This window comes from Micropterus dolomieu, linkage group LG01 (assembly GCF_021292245.1).
Source record: "Micropterus dolomieu isolate WLL.071019.BEF.003 ecotype Adirondacks linkage group LG01, ASM2129224v1, whole genome shotgun sequence".
Taxonomy (NCBI): domain Eukaryota; kingdom Metazoa; phylum Chordata; class Actinopteri; order Centrarchiformes; family Centrarchidae; genus Micropterus; species Micropterus dolomieu.
In genome coordinates, this window is record NC_060150.1 from 10,371,325 (window position 1) to 10,390,456 (window position 19,132).

Below are 19,132 nucleotides of genomic sequence, written 5' to 3' on the forward strand. Positions count from 1 at the left end.
ATTAGTCATTACACAGTGACTAACAAGATACAGCAATCGATATGAACCAGTTCAACCTTAATTTGAGCCACATGCCTGTGCCCTTTATTGATACTTTACATAGTTATAGTATGTGCCACAAAAGGCAAGCAAGCATTTCACAGCATGAATTTTTATAGACGCCTGTTGAGAAAACTTTCATTCTTCTTTCATTGTATTCTTGCATGCATATCTTTCCATGCCCGTGTCATTGATGTGTAAAGCTGATGATACACAGGGCAACTTTTTGAGCAATGTTGCTGGGCAATCTTGCTGGTGGCAAGTCCAACTATGTTTTCAATGGATAGCGGTGGTGCGGGGAGGGTGGCGGAGTGATGGGGGAAGGAGATTATGGTAGCACCATTGCTCTAAAAGTTGCTCTGTGTATCATCAGCTTTAGACTTACAGTAAGCACTTTGACTAGACAAATTTGGATATTCATTATAGTAGCACTTTCGTAATGCATTTTTTCTTCACCTAAGAACCAATTCAGAATTTAACCCAATTTCATAAACTAACTACCATGCCCTGTTACTTTGGCCTCTTTCATCCATGTTTGCAAATAGCAACACAGAGGTATCTTTTATAGCTGGATGATGATGATGATGATGATGATTGGTGATTGAAGAGTTATGCAAAGGAGTTTCACACAGTTGCATTAGATATGCGTATCAGCTGTTAATCACACAGTTAATCCAATAGAGTATACGGTCTTTCAATGAGATCTGTGTTCAAAAAGGGTGTGAAAAATTTGTGAAACAAATGAAAAAGTGTTAACAGGTAAGAGAAGACTTCTGCTCTGCTAAGAAGGTGATGATGAAGATCAAGTGGATTCCAGTTTCATTAAACGTGTCTGACCAGTAAGTAAACCTGACGAGTTCATTATTATTACTAAGAGTTGCAAATCTAACTGTAATTGTTGTGTGCCTGGATTAGATTTCCCATCATGCCCTCAAGCAGGCTGAGTTTCTCTACCAACAAACAGTTAAGGCAGATGAACAACCACCCAGTCACACATCACCCAGGTCTCAGGTGACTTTGTTGTTGTTATAGATACTCAACATGCATGTGCATTATGGGACATCATGGTACAAAGCATCGCCTCTGGTGGTCAAAAGGATTGATACTAGTTTAGTGTCAACACAAAGTATGTGAAATGAATAGGAGTTGAGCGTAACTACCAAAGCTTACCAGACAAAACTTCATCAACACAAAATCCAAGGAAAAACACATCATAGCACTGCCTACACTATTTGATTGACGAGTGATCTCTGGGAAGTGCAATGCAAACAACCAGAAATGGATGATCCCCGAGCGCCAGACAGAACAAACACAGCAAATAAACAAATACAAAGAAAGGAAGGATTACCGCTTTAAATGAGGGTTACACCAACAAGACTTTTAACCTGGATGGAAAATCCATCAATAAACCCTGTCCAAGCTAAAAAAGCTAAAGGATCATCAAGAGTAAAGATTTGTCTGATTTTGATTTCAAACTTGTTTAGTGGAGAAAAGTTTCTGTAACAATTGTCTATTGTTAACAGACAACATATGGAAAAACTATCCACAGTGCTGCACAAAGAAACACAATGGCATCATTTTTTCACACCCAAGAGTCCAGCACCCTGCTGAGGGGCATTTTCATAATGATGGGAACTTTATCCGATTCCTTCTCCTGCCCACTTTTTCCCAGCTGGGATTCTTACTGTCACATGTTACACGTGACTGTATACAGGATGACTAGTGTGGAATTAGGAACGTGCATGTAGAGAATTCACACACAACATCTGTGTGTGTGTGTGAAAATGCATACCACACACTGCATACCAATTACAAATCAGAGAAACACAAAACTGCACAAAACACATTAATCTGAAAGCACAGTGAAACTTATCCGTCTGTCGCCAAAGCCTGCCTTCTTCTGCAATTTGTTCATTTTGTTTTGTTTAAAACTTTGATATTTCTAAAGCGAGTGTAACGGAAAGTTACCAGAAAGAGTTTAACAAATACTTGAAGAACCTCAAGATAAACAAGATTAGTAATCAGATACAATTTAATTATCAATTTAGTGGGGCTTTATTGACATGGGAAACAGATGTTTACATTACCAAAGCATGTGTGAAATAAAAACCTGTTCATAAATCAAAGAATACTATGTATGCATACATTATATTTACTTTTTGTGAAGGTTTGAGGAGATCTTGGTCCTTACTTTTCTCTGTTCTCCTCTCCCCCCCTAGTGGAGAGTTCAGCAAATTACAGCCACTTGTTGTACCTCTGCCAAGGTTGTTACTGTGCAGTTTAAAACCTGCAGCACAGACAGAGAGCAAACAGTATGTGCAAATAATTAGAAGTGTTTGCTTTTCTGTGTATTTGGCACCAATTGGAAATGTTTTGCCAATAAGAGGAAAGTTGAATGAGTGCCTAAGCATTCAGGCATTCTTAAATGTTCATTTAAAAATCTACTCTTTATCTGGAAGTTGTCTTAATGCACCGGACACCAGACGGCTACTGATTCAAGATAAAATAAGTTGAATGCTAATACTTGTGGAAAGGATTCGATCCAGGTCTGGTGGATTGCAGACTGATAAACAGGTATTATTTGAAAATAGAGCTGTGAATCCAATTTTATAGTCATGCAGCCTGAAAAGGTCTGCCTCCCTCTAGTGTCAGAAGAGCAAATGGAAGAAGAAATGTGTCATTTTCAGTTAAAGTGAGCAGAAAATCAAGGAGAACTTAACTTACTTTACTTATTATTTTCATAGAAGATGATATGCGCATTTACATACTCTTTCATTCACTATTTAATTTGGTTCACCCAAATGACAAAGAAAATCATATTTTGTCTAGTGGTATATAGCTCTTGCATTCCAGGTTTTGGGGATTTGTGCCACCACTTCAGTACTCTGGAGCTGAGTTATAGAAATAGAAAAGGAAATTAATACAGTTTATTCGTTTAATTTTTAATTTGCACAGGTAACAAAACATCCAATCTTACATTATTGGATAAAAAGTACTGAGATAAAAAAACTCCTCAAAACAAATGGGCTGTATTTGCCATCTCATCAAAATAGAACTACAATGACATTTGGTCAATGAAGAAATCATCAGTGTATACAAATACACAAAATAAATACTCAAAACAACTGAGTTGCTAAACAGCTTACAACCTCACCCCAGACAATGAATACAAGATTTTTAGACACATCATGGTTCAAGCCTGTTATAACTAGGACAATAAGTACATCTCATTTACCCCATTACACAATCAGGACCCATAATACATAAAAAAGTAGAGGTCAAATCAATTAGATGATTATGTAACAAATTACAAGTAATACTGTTGAGACCAGCATCAGTAACATGCACACACGTTGTTAAGATAATTAAATATAGATAACCTAAATCTGCGAAAAGATGAGATGGATCTCAAGGAAAGAGGGAGATTGTTCCAATCGCAAGTAGCCTTATAATGAAAAGCTTTACGTCCATCAGCTGAGAAGATTCTTGGTACATTAAAAACTTCTTTCAGATATGGAGGACAATCAAAATAGGCACATTTGAAAATAAGTAGGAACCAATGAAAGTTTCTTCTTGAATTAGGCTGAAGCCAATTTAGTGATTTATACATTACATAATGATGAGTTTTAAAAGGACACCTCAGAACAAATCTACACAGAGAGTTAGATCACATTAAGTGGCTTAAGAACAGTGTCACTAGTGTTCGTGTAGATGATATCAGCGTAGTCAATAATGCGCAATATCAACTGAGAGATTAACTATTTCCTGACTTCAAATGTAAAACAATTAACAGATCTATCAAGTGAGCCGAGACAACCATAAGTAATTTTTGAGATGTAATCAATATGAGGTTTCAAGGTAAGCTCAGGATCAATCCACAGTCCAAGGTATTTAAATGTTTCCTATTTAACCACGGAAGACCCATCTTCAAAATAAAAATGCAGATCAAGAGCACAAGGTCGTCTGTGCCTCGTCCCAAACGACATACAACAAGACTTTTTCACCATTTACCATGTACACCAAGACTGTGTCTGAAATTCCTCCCTCATTCACGCACTCATTACTTCTAATATAATAGATACCTTGCAGTTAACTCCATAGTGAGCAGTAAATTGAGATTTTGGACATGTATAGGTGTGGTGTAGCCACACAATAGTAATTTTCTCATTTATTAAATATAACATAATGCATTTTGTGATTGTTAGCAGAAAGTAGAGTTCGTGCCATGGACATTTTGAGGGTATAGTTTATGAACACTTAGAATTCTTTAATCTTCTTCAGTAAAATGCCAGCGGTTAACTATAAAGAACTACATAGTATACTGATTTCAGACATCAGCCCATGTGTGTTAGCATGCTAATATCTGCTACTTTTTATAGGAAAAACCTTTTTCATAATTAATAGTCTCTATGAAAACTGCTAACAGAGTGTTTTGTTGAAAATCAGGGACCCTTTTCCTGGAAAGAGTTGTTACTGTTCAAATCCATTCACTTCCGTTGTATTGGGGTGGAAGCAGACATCGCAGAAATCCCAACACCTAGGTGAATAAAACCCAAACTTTTTGAATGGCCACATATTCCTACAGCTAAGTGAGCTAACTTTCATGATGATCATGGGCATATATTGGGAACATATTCAAGCTTGGACAAACATCAGCTATTTAAAGGCACATTTTCTTACCTGAGAGACATAACTATTCAAACTTATGTATGGTAAAATGTTTGATTCACTGTGTGGTGAAGGGATTTCTATCCAACGCCACTGGAGGGCAGTGCACATCTTTACAACCCCATCCTCTTCCTTCCCTCTCTGTTTCTCTGTCTCTCTTTTCTAAGTATCTCCTTTTGTGATCATAATGAGCTCCTGCTCTACACACACACACACACACACACACACTCTGATAATCACTCAGCAGGCTACTTTCTGGAACAAACTCCCTGCAGATACCCTCCAAACACAAACGGGCAGTGAAGGTAAAAACAAAGATGCTGCACACAACATCTATCCACAACCACATGAGCCTTACTTTGCATAATGAACCACTTCAGTCAGGTACAAAAATGAAGACACTCAATATATAATATAATACTATCATAAGTCATTCTTAGTGCTTTGATACTGTGAATGTCATTGTACTCAATTTTTACAAGCGACAGGATGCACCGCAGTCATTTTAATTCACACCAGGCACACGTTCCGAGTTCTGAGCCAGGAGGATTTGCAAAAGCATCACTGCCGAGACTTTCTCCAGAGTTGATGCTAATAGAGACTGATGTTACTGGGATGTTTAGTTCCTCGTCTCCCCTTTAATTGCCTTTCTCAGATGTCAGAGTGGCATCTTTATGAGTGATGATTATCAAGACCAAAGCAGCTGGCAAGTCAGCGTCTGATTTTATCAATGCGAGCACAGTGAAAGACTAAAGAGGCTGCAGCTAATCCTTGTCTTGGTACAGTTCATTTAATTTCACTGCGACTAGACTGGATGTTCTGGACTAGAACTTGTGTGATGGTTTTGTGACGTTTGCAAGCTGCGGGTGTATCCAATCAGAGATGGAAAATTTAAGATCTTTAGCTGTAATTATATTTTTTTATTTTATATTACCTGAGAGCACACTCTTATTTATTAGGAACAGCGTGTTGGAGATGCTGAAAGGAGCGTCTCTCTCTCTCTCACACACACACACACACACACACACACAACACCACACATTCACCTGGGAGCTGCCCAGTACAACCAAAGTCTCATTCAGTCGGCCAGTGAGGAGCTCCACTGGAGCAGCCAGGGGTTCGGTGTTAGTCCCAGGGCAACTGCACTGGAGATTCCTTTATTTCCACTCTTTACCCAAGTGTTTGAACAAGTCCACCTTTCTGACCACAAGGCGGCTGCTTCAACACAGCCAAATTTATTCATCCAGAGAGAAGACATTCATTGTCACATTTTGTTGTAGACTGTTGTTTTTCTCAAAATGGCATTAAAGGACCACACAGATGGCTTGGCAAGTTTTAGCCCATCACCATTAACAGTATAAATTGCCCACTTTATATTAGAGCCATCCATACACATAGTTTTGGTGCCAATTAAAGCTGCCATAAAAATGCATTGGCAAGGAGAGTTTTCAAAAAAAGCCACTTATTGCAATTGCCATAGGAAATTGATGGTCAAACAAGCTAAAGCATTATTGGTTATTTTGCTGTGGGTGATTCTTTGGAAAATGGTCCGTAGTAGTGCACACTATATGTTATTTGTATGGCAAATACATTTATTTATACATTTCTAATCTGCCTCTATTGGTAACCTGTGGGAACTGCAACAATAACAATTATTCCTGCATCAAGCTGGAATCATGCTTGAAGCGTCAGCTGGTAGCTGAAGCGTAACGCGGCGCACACGCCACTTGTGTGAGTCCGGGGTAAACATCTCTGAGAACCAACGCAGAGGAGGGTGTTGGGTAACTGGAGGTCGCAGAGGAGCCAACGCATATACCTCCCAAATCTACGTGTTGTGTGGCCCTACCTGTCAAGCAAGTTGACTGGTTGACTCAAGTACTGTTGGGAGACGGGTCTGAAACTAGATGAAAACAAAAACAACCACGAGAACGACTTCTGAGGCAAAGGTGAAAATATCTGTTACAATGCAGCTCAAAGACACTTGACTAGTGCAAAGAGCCTTTGACCAAAGTTAGAATTATTTCAATAGCTTTTTGCCAAGTAGAAGCAATTCTGATAGGTTGAAAGGTGGTGGTTCTCCACAGCTGGAGATAGCCCATATAGAATGCCTTTTTTTACTCCCTAGCAGATTTGTGTGTTATATCACACACTTGGAATGATTAGGAGGGTCAAGTGCACATCAGTTTGCATGTTTTGGGAGATCTCAGTTTTTCTTACAGGTTGAAACCTCCATGCCAACACTATCAGTTCATTAATATACATACAATGAGCATACAATCCTTAAAATGACATTTTTAGACATCTCTTGCCCTTCCTGAGTTCTTGAGTTGTAGTTTGTGCTTTCTCTAATCATTATAATGCATTTGATGTACCTGGATTTGCTTGCATGTTGCATCATAGGTTTTGAAACTGAATTCACACCAGACTTACAGATATAATGTTTGTATTTTTGGGTGTTGCATTGGAGGAAATTATAAAAAGTCCCTGGAAGTTATGATTGTCTCATAAAGGGGCGATGTAGCAGACCCCACCCATCTGCTACTCAAAACAGATTACACTAAGAATTTTGTACAGTTACTATTTCACCCTGGCCTAGTGAAGAACAGACGACACAGCCCAGTCATGGTGTCACTTTGTGGCCAGTTAGAGTCCCAGGACAATCAAATAAGCTTCGTATAAAAGTCACCCATGAAAACAGGCGACCCAGGAGACAGCGGCAACGCAGTAGGCGTCCAGCCTCAGCTTGACTGCTGCAGAGGCAAGCCCACAATCATAAAAGTCAAGCTTCTCATTTAATGTGACCGACTGAATGCAAACAGAACAAAGTTGAAACATGTTTCATCAAAAGAGTGCTCTAGATTGTAATATACAGTATTTATTGTGAAAGGAGAAGAAGTTGTGAATTAGAAAACTGGACTGCCGTGCAGTTAGAGCGTTTGTCCCAAATTGATCATATTAGGCCAACTCATCAACTGACGAGGTTTAAATTTCAGATTTAGGGAGCATTTGCCAGAATTAGATTCAGATGCGATAGTCATCAAAAGGGGGATCACAGCTCACTCTCCATGAAGGCATTCATAGTATTGCACTTGGTTGTATATACAAAAAGTAACAGAAGTAGAGCCTGGCCACTTGTTGTGTAAAGTAGGTGTGAATGTCAGTTACAGAAATGGTTGGAAGCTTTCAGACGCTGTTCGACTTGACTTGACTTCGGTTGATGCGCACTGATGCCAAAGATGGAACATTCTGTAGCGTTTGTTCAGGCATTGCACTTGTATTAGCTGATTGAATTCCTTAGCGTAAATGCCTTGTGTGTGTGTGTGTGTGTGTGTGTGTGTGTGTGTTTGTGTGTGTTTTGTATGTGAATCTGTATCCATTTGAGCATATTTCCGTGCAGTTATACTGTGTGTGTGTGTGTGTGTGTGTGATACCAGGGGGGTCATGTGAGCCCATCTCATTGTTTTGGGCCCACAGGCTCAAACAGCTGTAGATTGTTAAGAGTCAGCCTTGCATTATAGCGAAGCCGTGGGAGGATAAAGTGGGGGGAGTTGAGGGGTCGTTAAGATGCTGACTGTGTGTGTGTGTGTGTGTGTGTGTGTGTGTGTGTGTGTGTGGGTGGGGGGGGGGTCTTGTAAACCCAGTACTTGGCCTACATTCAGCAGAGCCCCAATAAAAACAATAGCTGCTTCCTAATAATGCTCTAGTGGTGCTTAGCATATGTACACGTGTATATAGCCACACACGCTCTTACCTCTTTGGGCCCTTATCACCTTTGTCCCTGCGGCATTCCTGTCAGGCCTGATGAATCCTCTCCTTGGGAATGCACCAAATCTCAATAAATGGCTTTTACTTGTTTTCAATTGTGTCTAAAAATTGTCTAACTGGGATATGGTTAATCTCATGCAGATAAACTACATGGACTTCATTCACACTTTGTTGTTGTTGTTTGCAGGAACAGAAACAGTTTAAACAGACAGGGTGGGGACAAGCTTTGAAGTTACAGTCCAAATGTATCTCTAGTTAGTTTAGTTGAGTATCTAACTGAAGAGGGTTTGTTTTTGTGGCAAGATAATGAGAAGACGTGTCTGCAGCTGTTTGTGTGCACCGGAGTAAAATCTTTTCTGTCATCTTTGAATTTTGCCATCTGCTACTCCAACCACCTTGAAACAAAGATAGAGATCACTTTGCCTCTGTTGCTGATAGGGGATTTTTTGAAGGGAGGAGAAAACCAGCAAATGTTTACTTTGAGGTCAGAAACAGTCAGGATGAGATGTTCTGTTCTCTAAAGCAGCAAACTGGGTCAGATCGACTTGTCCTGTTCATTTTCTTCACCCCTTGAAGGAACGCCTGATGTGGAAAGAGATTAAGTTTAACCATACAGTACTGATCAGCTTAGGCAGTTTAATTGGTGTGAACAATCCCCCACCTTTTCTTTGTCTGTCTGTTCTCCATTCATTGCATGGCAATCTTTTTGTAAGGGTTCTTAGGCCCTTTATGGAGACTATGCACAGATATGATCCAGTAACACAAAGTATGTAAGATACAAAAGCTGTAGCTTGTTTTTTTTCTTGTTTCTGTAGACACGTTCTATCCTTCTAGAGTTTTTTTTGAAGATGTAATTTTTAATCTTTCTCTCTCTGCTTGGACATCAGTGTTGTCGCTCCAATAATCCCTCTAAAATTAAATAGGAAAATTGCTGTAGTTTCATCCTCTATTCCTGCTGTGGGTTGATGGAGAAAATGGGAAACTAGGCCTTTGCTCAACTTCTGATCCATTTCATTCATTGTTACACATGCCTTCAAGCACCACATCAGTAAGCTGCTTTCTGCTGCTAGCGATGCAATTATAAAAGCGGCATTGGCGGTTGGTAGGTTGGTCCACTTTGGTCCATCCATTGGATAGATAGTAATTAAAATTTTTACAGAAGTTCATGGTCCCCAGAGAACAAATCCTACTAACTTTGGTGATCCCCTGACCACCATGAGGTAGATGTTTTTGGACTAAATGGATTGCCATGGTGCAGATTTTTGTGCTCCCTTCAGAAGGAATAACTTCCCTGACTTTTCATCATGCTTTTTTATGACCAAACTAATGCCATTCCCATTAGCTTCAGCTGTACTTTTAGAGATTTAGAAAATGTTAGCGTCGTAATTGTTATACCTGCTAAACATCAGCTTGTCTGCATTGACATTGTTGGCATGTTAGCTTGTTGCATGTGTAATGGTAGCCAGCGAGGATGTGCAGTGAGTAAACCTCACTCCCCGACGTCTTAAGAGACGCACTAGCGACCAATGCTAGGGCCTGTAGGTTGTATCCTCCTCGTTAGCATGTCCGCCTCCCGTACCTGAGATCGCTAGTTTGTTTAACTCAGGGCAGATTACGCATGCATCCACTTCCATGTTTTAAACACATGTCAGGACTGTTTTCCTACAGGGAAAATCACTTTGAAAAAACAATTAAATCTTTACTTGTGTATAATTAATGGCTACAGGCAGCGTCCCTTGAACATTTATATTAATAATGCTTTTGATCCGTAATCTTAATTGTCACAGCTGTAAAAAAAAAAAAAAAAAAAAAAAAACAGCCACCCACCATACTGTAATAACTTCCCCTCTCATGCATCCACCTCATTAGGGCAAAGGTTTGGGGTAACTGAGGTTTAAGGTTTGCTTCGATGAGTCAGGCCTTTTCTCGACTGCATGCTGTTGGTTTCTGTTTGAGAGGGAGAGAGCTGTAAAGCCAAACGATGACAAGCACCGAGCAATTAGAGACAGTTAACAACAAGAAATAATATCAAAATGAGCTCTGAATGATGGATAAGCCTGCTGAGGAGCTCAATAGTGGAAGTTAATGGTAGCACGTTAAAAATCTCATCAACGACCGTGTGCTGCTGTGACAAAACATCTGTCACATTGTTTTCCAGCACAAAGAGAAGTTGCTTTATGGCACAAAACCAAAGCAGGTGCAAATCCTCAAACAAACTCCTTTTTTTGATTTGAGGGATAACACTACTAATACCACTGGCAAAAAAAAGGCTACAAATCTCATCTGTTTATGGAAATTTCAACACGGTATTACAACTAATTGGACAATGATATATTTCTGTATAAAAATGCTACATGTTGCACTTTTAACTGAGTTTGGAGAGTTGTTGTTTCCAATATTATGTTAGCAACCATGACCCCATTTGAGGTAAAGAATGAATCACAGTAGTAGTAGCACTAATGCCTCGCTGTACACCCTCCATGGAAAGTTCATGTTGGGAATTTCCAGTCAGGACCGAGTGGCTTGACTACAAGTTTGGCACATGGCCGCCTTGTGTGTTTTTTGGTTATTTTCTGCAGCCCACATAACTGACCTACAAATGTGTGTGAAATTTGGGCATGTGGTGAATGTGACCTACTGTAAGAGATGGAAATGTGTGCCTTGCCACACTTAGCTCATCATAAAGTATATACTATTCTGGATAACAGGTTTGACACAACTATAGTAGGCCTAGGTCTAGGTTGAGTCACTAAATACTACTACCACTGAAGACAATTCTTTGCCACAAGTTTAACATTAATGTTCATGCTTCATCAATGACATGTCAGTATGTTTCTTCCTCTCACATCTTATTCTTTAAATCTAGTTGGAAACAAATAATGGTGTTTTCATGTCAGTACCCCAACTTCAATCACTTAAAGCCAGCAAATTGAGGTTTTGAGCTCTGTGAGGTCCTGTAAATGGGACAAAGCCCAAAACTTTACTCCCCTGCATGATATCAAAAAATTACCATCATTCAAATGCACTCACTGACTTTCAGAAGAACAGTGGTGTTCTCAGAGTAGGGTTGGTCTCTGGCAGCAGGGATCACCTATTTCTGATCGGCTTCTCTCTGGAGAGGAATACAGCAGTGACTTTCCACCCTGAAATGAGCGCTAGCAAGGCGTTGCACTCCTGCTGTGCGACAACGTCAGTCTGACCAAAGTCAACACGGCCCGCTGTGTGAGCGTAACCAAAGCAGGAACGGGGAGGCCAGGCGATGGACGACTGCTACTCCTGTTTGACTACATAATGTCTAGAATAGAGTATCATAAGTATAATGGCCTCATTCATTCATTCATTCAATCATTCGCTCTCTCTCTCACACACACACACACTTCCACATGCTTTTACTTTGATTTGACCTGGTTTGAGAGCCAGATTCATGGTGTTTCCCGCATCAGGGAAATTCAGACAAAAAAGTTTCCTAAATTGCAAATACTTTTCTGATTGTTGAAACTTCTCTGGCACTCATTATGTTATTCTGTGAGGAAAAGTTCACCCATCTGGCATCCAACCAGAATAAAAACAACTGTATAAGCCCCCACACACACACCTACACACACACACACACACACACATACACACACACACACACACCTACACACACACACGCACACACACACACACACACACACACACACACACACCACTCCAGTATTTTGTATAAGACCCAGATACATGCACACAGCGCAGGGTGGATTTGATGTGACAGGCAAGAAAACTTTCTCCTGCTACACACCTTGTAGAGGAGAAATAGATTTATCACAGCTCAGGCCTCAGCAAACCCAGTATGCATGCTTGCCCGTGCATATGGGTGTTTGTGTGCATATGTCCAATGATGATGTATCGTTCCCCTTGCTTGAAAGCATATGGCAATTAGGCAACATCCCACTCAGAGCCCCTGTGCATCACCTGAGGTGAAAGCTATGAGTCAGTTGTCAAGCCTGCAAGAAGACAAGTTCATCCAAAAGTATCTACATTGATCATTTTCAGGCATATTTGCATTCCTGAAAGGCGAGCTTTGCTGTGCGGTGCTGCAGGGTGGTTTTGTCGGCAGCAGTTTGCCCGTTTTGGGAGATTTTTATGAATTCCTCTCAAACCGCTTCTCCTCTTCTTGTTTTTGCTCTTTTCCAGCTCATTTCACACACTGACAGGCTACCCCGTGCTTCAGACGAGAGGGTGAGCGAGTGCGGCAAGACAGTGGTAGAGCATTGAGTGCGCATGTCTGCATTCAAGTATCAGTTTATCCACGTGCATTTGCATATCTAGTTAGCAGCGAGTGTCTGTCTATGCAACCAAGCATTACTACGTGTGTGTGTGTGTGTGTCTAAACATGGCTAAAATGTGACTGTGTGTGTCAGAGAGTGTGGGTAAATTGGTGTATTTGTGTCAGTCTGTCTGCACTGTGGTTTTTCACAGCATCCCCCACTCAAATAAAACCTCTAAACTTGAGAAGATCTCAAAAATCTACATTTTCAGACGTATTTTAATTAATAAATTAAAAGACTAAGAGGCAAACCTTTCCAGACAGTTTAGTAGTGAGATTTTGGTAAACTGGCTTTTCTGTGAGACACCAAAGGCTGTTGGCAGATTAGAGTTAGACACGGTAGAAAAAAACTTCTAAAGCTTTTCACATTTCACTACAAAGTGAAAATCCTCTCTATCTACTCAGCCTCATATTAGTCTTATGTTCTGCTGAAGAGAATCCACTATCATATTTGAATGCGTTGTCACATCAAAGTCAAACAGAGCCTCACATCTTGGCATCTTGGGTATCATCTGAAATAGACTCTTATTTTTATTCAACCCTTATTTAAAACATAAAGTATTAGTTTGCCACCTGCTCTTTTGGAACACCTAAAATTAATCTAAGGTGTTATGAGATTATTACTGGGGTAGGATACAAGAAAAAGCTAACTATGTTAACATTTTTTTGTACATGTCTCTACAATTTTCCCTGTATAGCAAAATACTAGGCCTATAGTATTAATGCCCACGGTCACTCCCAGGAGTAGTTGATAAATAACTGTAACTGTAGCAAGTCAGTGAAGTGTGTGTGTGTGTGTGTGTGTGTGTGTGTGTGTGTGTGGGGGGGGGTGTTAGGGATACTGTATCTATCCTGCTAACTACAGTGCTGATCTTTTGCCAAGTGGGTCACTCTCACTGGAGCAGACAAACACTGATGGAGCTGTAGGCTATAGGTAGAAGGAGGTGAAGGTAAAAAACAAGTGGAGAAGAAGTGAGAAGAGGAGCTTGGTTGGTGGGTGTGTTTATTCACTGCCACTCCTCTGGGACAGCTCCCCACTTCTCCTTGAAATCTGTTCACATTTTACAGAATTGAAATAAGGAGGTCACAAGGCCACAAAACAAAAACATTGTACATTGAGGTAGGCATTTTCGGGAAAGTGGAAATGCCTTATGTATGTTTGGATGTGTAGGGGGATTTACTATGTGTCTGTGAGTGTGTGTGGCAGTCTGCGTCTGCACGTGCTCACCATTTAACCACTACCAGAGCCGTCCCAGATGTGAGTCAGTGTGAAGCAGCTGGACAGTTTCTGGTCCTTCAGAAGGGGTCATGGGCCACGTCTGCACAAACTACAGCGCTTTGTATTAGTCCTTATGCACGTGAGTGGACTTACACACACAACAGTATGTACACATGAGGCCACACACTAAGCACTTGCATTGTTCTGGGTTTAAAATGTTGAGTATGATTGACTTATGAGCTAACTAGCCTTCTGCTCAAATTACTCAATAATCTGGCAGCCAGTTAAAGTTCAGGCACAGAATATCAACAGAATGAGGGTAATCTTCCAAAAAATTGCCCTAATTTTTTGAGCCCCAGTTGCAATGAAACAAAAATGAGGAGGGGCCAAATAACATAAGCATTGTTTGAGTTTGTCTGGTCATGCAGTGTGCAGTGTTTGAAATCCGATTAGGTGCTTGGTGTGATTGGACATTGAGACGACAGCATCGAGTTCGTGAGAGCCAAAACAGAATTAAAGCGTATAGATACACACCAGGAGTGCTCTTAGTGTTGCTTCCAGTTGTTTATTAGGCCTATTAGCAATGCAAGATCTCTTCTTTGCACTGAAGGCCATCTGACAGCCAAATGTGTCAGACTTTTCATTGAAAATAACCAGTGATTTGACTTCATGATAATCTAATATGTCTTGTGTAAAAAAAAAAAGGTGCTGTTTCAGTGGAGCATGTTTTTCCATTATGAATCACTTGGGGTTTAGAATGACTCATCAATAATATTTGACTAGTGTGTTTCTGTGGGGTATTATTTTAAAACTTACAGGAGAAATGTGATTTTCTTTTTAAAAGTAGGGCTCCAGGAGGTGGTCCAGAAGCTGACATCAACTGGGTCTGCTGTTGCTATCACTGCACATGTCCTCTTTAAGAAATACTCTTGGCTTGAAACTTGGCTCTGAAAGGTTTGCAGTTTGAAGGACAGCACCTTTAGTCTGCTTGGATTCAAAAAAGTTAGTTTATTCAGATGGAAACCCAGTTTCACAATGAATATGTCTCAAAAATACCTGTAAAACTTTACACAAATCACTCATACAGCAAAGAAGTCTTCATCTAGAGTCTGCTCAGGTACTACCCCAACATTTAAAAGGGGTGAATTTTGCCCCTAAATAAATTTATGACGAATCATATGGGGTAAATCAGCATGGATATTTCGCTTCAAGTTCAACCTTGATGAACTTTGACACACACTTTTGATTGATAGCAAAGTATCTTGACCATGCTTACAGTGCTAAACTTTGAGGCAGCCGTCCAAAATGGAGGAAGCTGTAGCTTATTAGCTCTGTTGCACCATCCAGTTGTTTGCAACCTAGAGTATAAACTGCTCCACAGAAGAGATATGGCTTGCAGACAGCAGTCAAACGTCTTCTGAATCAGTTAACAGTGTAAGCTTATTGTCCCGTTAGCGCAAGAGGTAACAAGCTTGATAACTAGAGAGTTAGTAAACTTGCTAGCTCAGAGAACCCCTCCACCCATGAATAATTCTTTATTAAATTAAATTATGTACAATCCTCAGAACAAAATGCCAGAGGGGAGTTAAAGGCTCAGTACAGAGCAACAGAGTTCAGAGTGCTGTTGTGACTGACCAGCGCTAGAATGTCCCAGCTGCGTACGGTGCTTAGCTCGCTAGTTAAAGTAGTTTAGCAGCTAGTCCTGCGAATACTCACTACATCTTCAAGCTTCCAGAAGCACTGGTTTGACTGTGTTCAAATCTATAAAGGATAAAACAAAATATAGTAATCATTTGCCATGCCACCTAAGCTAATTACAGTAGCTCTCCTGTATAAAACATGTATTGTATACAGTTGTAGTATAGCAGATACATGAGTGGAATACCGTTACGTACATATCTTTGCACCCTGCTATTCCCTGATATCCTTGTTTTTGTGTTACTTTCAGTGTGTCCATATTCGATCAAGTTAAGAGCCTACAACAGAAAGGCAAAATTTTCAATTTTATAAAAGCGTGTAAATACCACAGATTTAAATAAATCATGTCATATGATAATTCAGAGCAGAGCTAGTAATTTCGACTGCTTCAAAACCAGTTAAGTCACTGTTGCCATGATGATAAAGTCTGCAGAGTCAGCACTGGTCGGCTGTCTGCTTCTGGTTATCTGATACTGTGTAGCTCTGCTGTTGATATAGCAACATTAATCATATAAATTCAGGGGATTTTCATACAGACTTATCTAGATGTGTGTGTCTCTGTAACCATGTAAATGTGGATACCTTGATCAGAGGTCAGGAGCTCAGCACAAGACAGCAGCTCATAAATACGCCGGAGCCATGGGACACTGCAAACACACATATGCCAAATCAACTACCACAAGCTAAATTTTTCCTCCATCACACATATTCACACATGGACAAACAGCTGAGGCCTATTTGCGTCTGATCACATCCTGTCCAGCCCAGACATGGGCTGCTGATGGAAGGCTGATTCAATCTGGATCAAGATGGTGCAACATGTTGTCAAAAGTCCAACCCTCTCTATATGACAGGGGCTTGACGTTTTCTGATGAAACGCAACTGCTAATGGACTGCTTCATGGAACACGTAGGACCACGAAAGGAATCAATTTCTCCACTTTCAATCAGGTGAACAATGTTCAAAAAACAAGTGCGGGAAATCTTAACATATCCATTAGAGTGAGGAGGCAAGGTTACCAAACACATTTGTTGATAAAATACACAATTGAGATGGTTGGGAAACAGGCTTTTGTCTGAAAGGAATGTCTTCAGGCTGGTAAACCTTATGTATAACACACAATGAGACAATACTAGATGGTGATAAAGAGAGAAAATAGTGTAGAAAAGCTCCTTTATTGACAAGTATAGTCGGCCAAAGTTTATAAGAATAGAAAATAGCTGGATTTGTGCCCTGGCTATTAAGTTATAGGTCAAATATAATTGAGGAAAGTCAAAGATGTTCTCCTGGGAAAACTCTCTACTGTTATCAATTTCTACCTATTTTCCTAGTGCTACATCTTCCTCAAGTTAGTTTTGAAGAATAAACAGAGGGCTTTTGTACAGTAGATTTTATATCCTGTTGCGACAGTACAGAACCCTAGCAGTAAACCAATTTATGTGACAAGTGCATCTTTTTCAGATATTTGCATGTGGTGGCAACAAACTTGCTAAGTACATAACAAGTGTACATTCTTTCCTAAAACATTGTTATGTTCCCTGGAGAAGGTTGTGTCAAGTTCTTATTGTAAAAGAGGAAAAATGTGTTTTTTGGAGGATTACAAGCATAATAATATCAAAATCTGTACTTTAACTGGTGCACAATAATGGTCTGTTATGATGTATTTATGACTGAGCTGCTGTTAATCAGCGGGTTGAAAACTATATGAAATTAGGCTGAACTTGTAGGTGTGGTCAGGAGAAGTTGTATTGAATCATTATAAATTACACAAATGTATTAGTAAAATCTACAGATGACAATGCAAAAATCTAATTTAGGAGACTATTTCTCAAACAATATCACACATTTATTAGCTCTAAAATTATGATCAATGTTCATGTCTAAGGTGTGAATTTAACAGCCAAGAGGGCTCAAACACAGACAAACACAAACACTTTCTGTTTCCCTCTCCTGCACTGGCTCTCCATGTAAACCTGGTAATCTACAAACTGATGTGTCCAGACGCAAACCTATCAACTGACTCAAATTCCCTACCCCTGCCCTCGTATGGCCCACATCCCACATGGAGGGACCATGGGGCTTCCACCTCTCTGTGGCCTCAGGTCACTGCTCATTTGCAGAGGCAGATCACCCTGTCCACTGTTTTGTTGGGGTTGGAGTCACCAGCTTGCCCACATGTTTCCCCCTACCATATATACACTGCACTGTAACTTTTACTGTCCTGTTTTACCCTTTTTTTAATCCTGTTTTTCTTTTCTATTTCATCCTTTCCAAAATTATATTTTAATGTGTATTTTGTCATTTTCCCTATGTTGCTTTTATGTTTAATGTAAAGCACTTTGAATTGCCTTGTTGTTGAAATGTGCTATACAAATAAACTTGCCTTGACTACCATCACACTTGTGGTAGGTTAGTTGGTTGTTTTATCATGTAAGTGTTTAGTTACCATTCAACCACCAATTTGATTGAGTTCTAAGACATGCTGCAGTTTTGCCTCCCACATAGGATTATTGTACACCACCGTGTCAGTACTCTGCCATTTATGTGGGAGTCTGACAGTTAAAGCAAATAAAATAAAATATAGATCTGGCTCCTGCCCCAACTGTAAAGGTCTTTCTTGAAGAGTGATTCAGTTGTACGTAGGAGGTTTGGAAATGATTTGCCTAAAAAATCTGTGAGAGACTTTAAACACGTTATGCCATTTCTATCAGTGCAGAAAACCAAAGACATGCAAAAATGACAAGTGGAAGCCATATGGGTTTAACAAAACCGCCCTCTTGTCCCACTCAGTCTTTTATTTGCGAGCGCATCAAGCTGAAACGTGAGCCAACCTTTTTGCTGAGGCAGATTTCTGGACAGAAGTGTCTCCTGGTGACTCATTGCAGGGACTCTTCACCTGTCTACTTAAACACACAAGTACAGTCACACAGTAGGCTACACACACATTTGAGGCTTTAAGTTATTTTGACCCGGCTCATTTTCCTAGGCCAGTCAGCTAGCTAAGTGAAGCTGTCACTGCCTGGATGAGTGCTAAGGCTGTTAGCACCGTGGGTCAATGCGGGGAAAGGCCGTCTGCAAAGCCAATTAGCTTCTCAGCGCACCATAAAAACAGGCCGAGCCTGCAGCTCAGGGGAAAACTTTCCTGGCTCAGACTCCACGTGGAGGATTTTTTCCAATACGACAATTTGGAGCGATGGGCAGTTATAAAAAAAGAAAAGAAAGAGAGTACAAAAAATGAAACCCCATCTCCCCACTCCCAAAATATTTGCACTGCTGAGAAAAACAAAAGTGATCTGATTTCTGTTTGAATCCACTTTTGGTGACACACTTCTCTGACGAGACCAGAGGGAATTGTGGAGCAGACACATAATCTCTCTTTGACAGGAAAATTACCCAATGAAGTCTAAATGTTTATATACTGTATACCAGCAGGG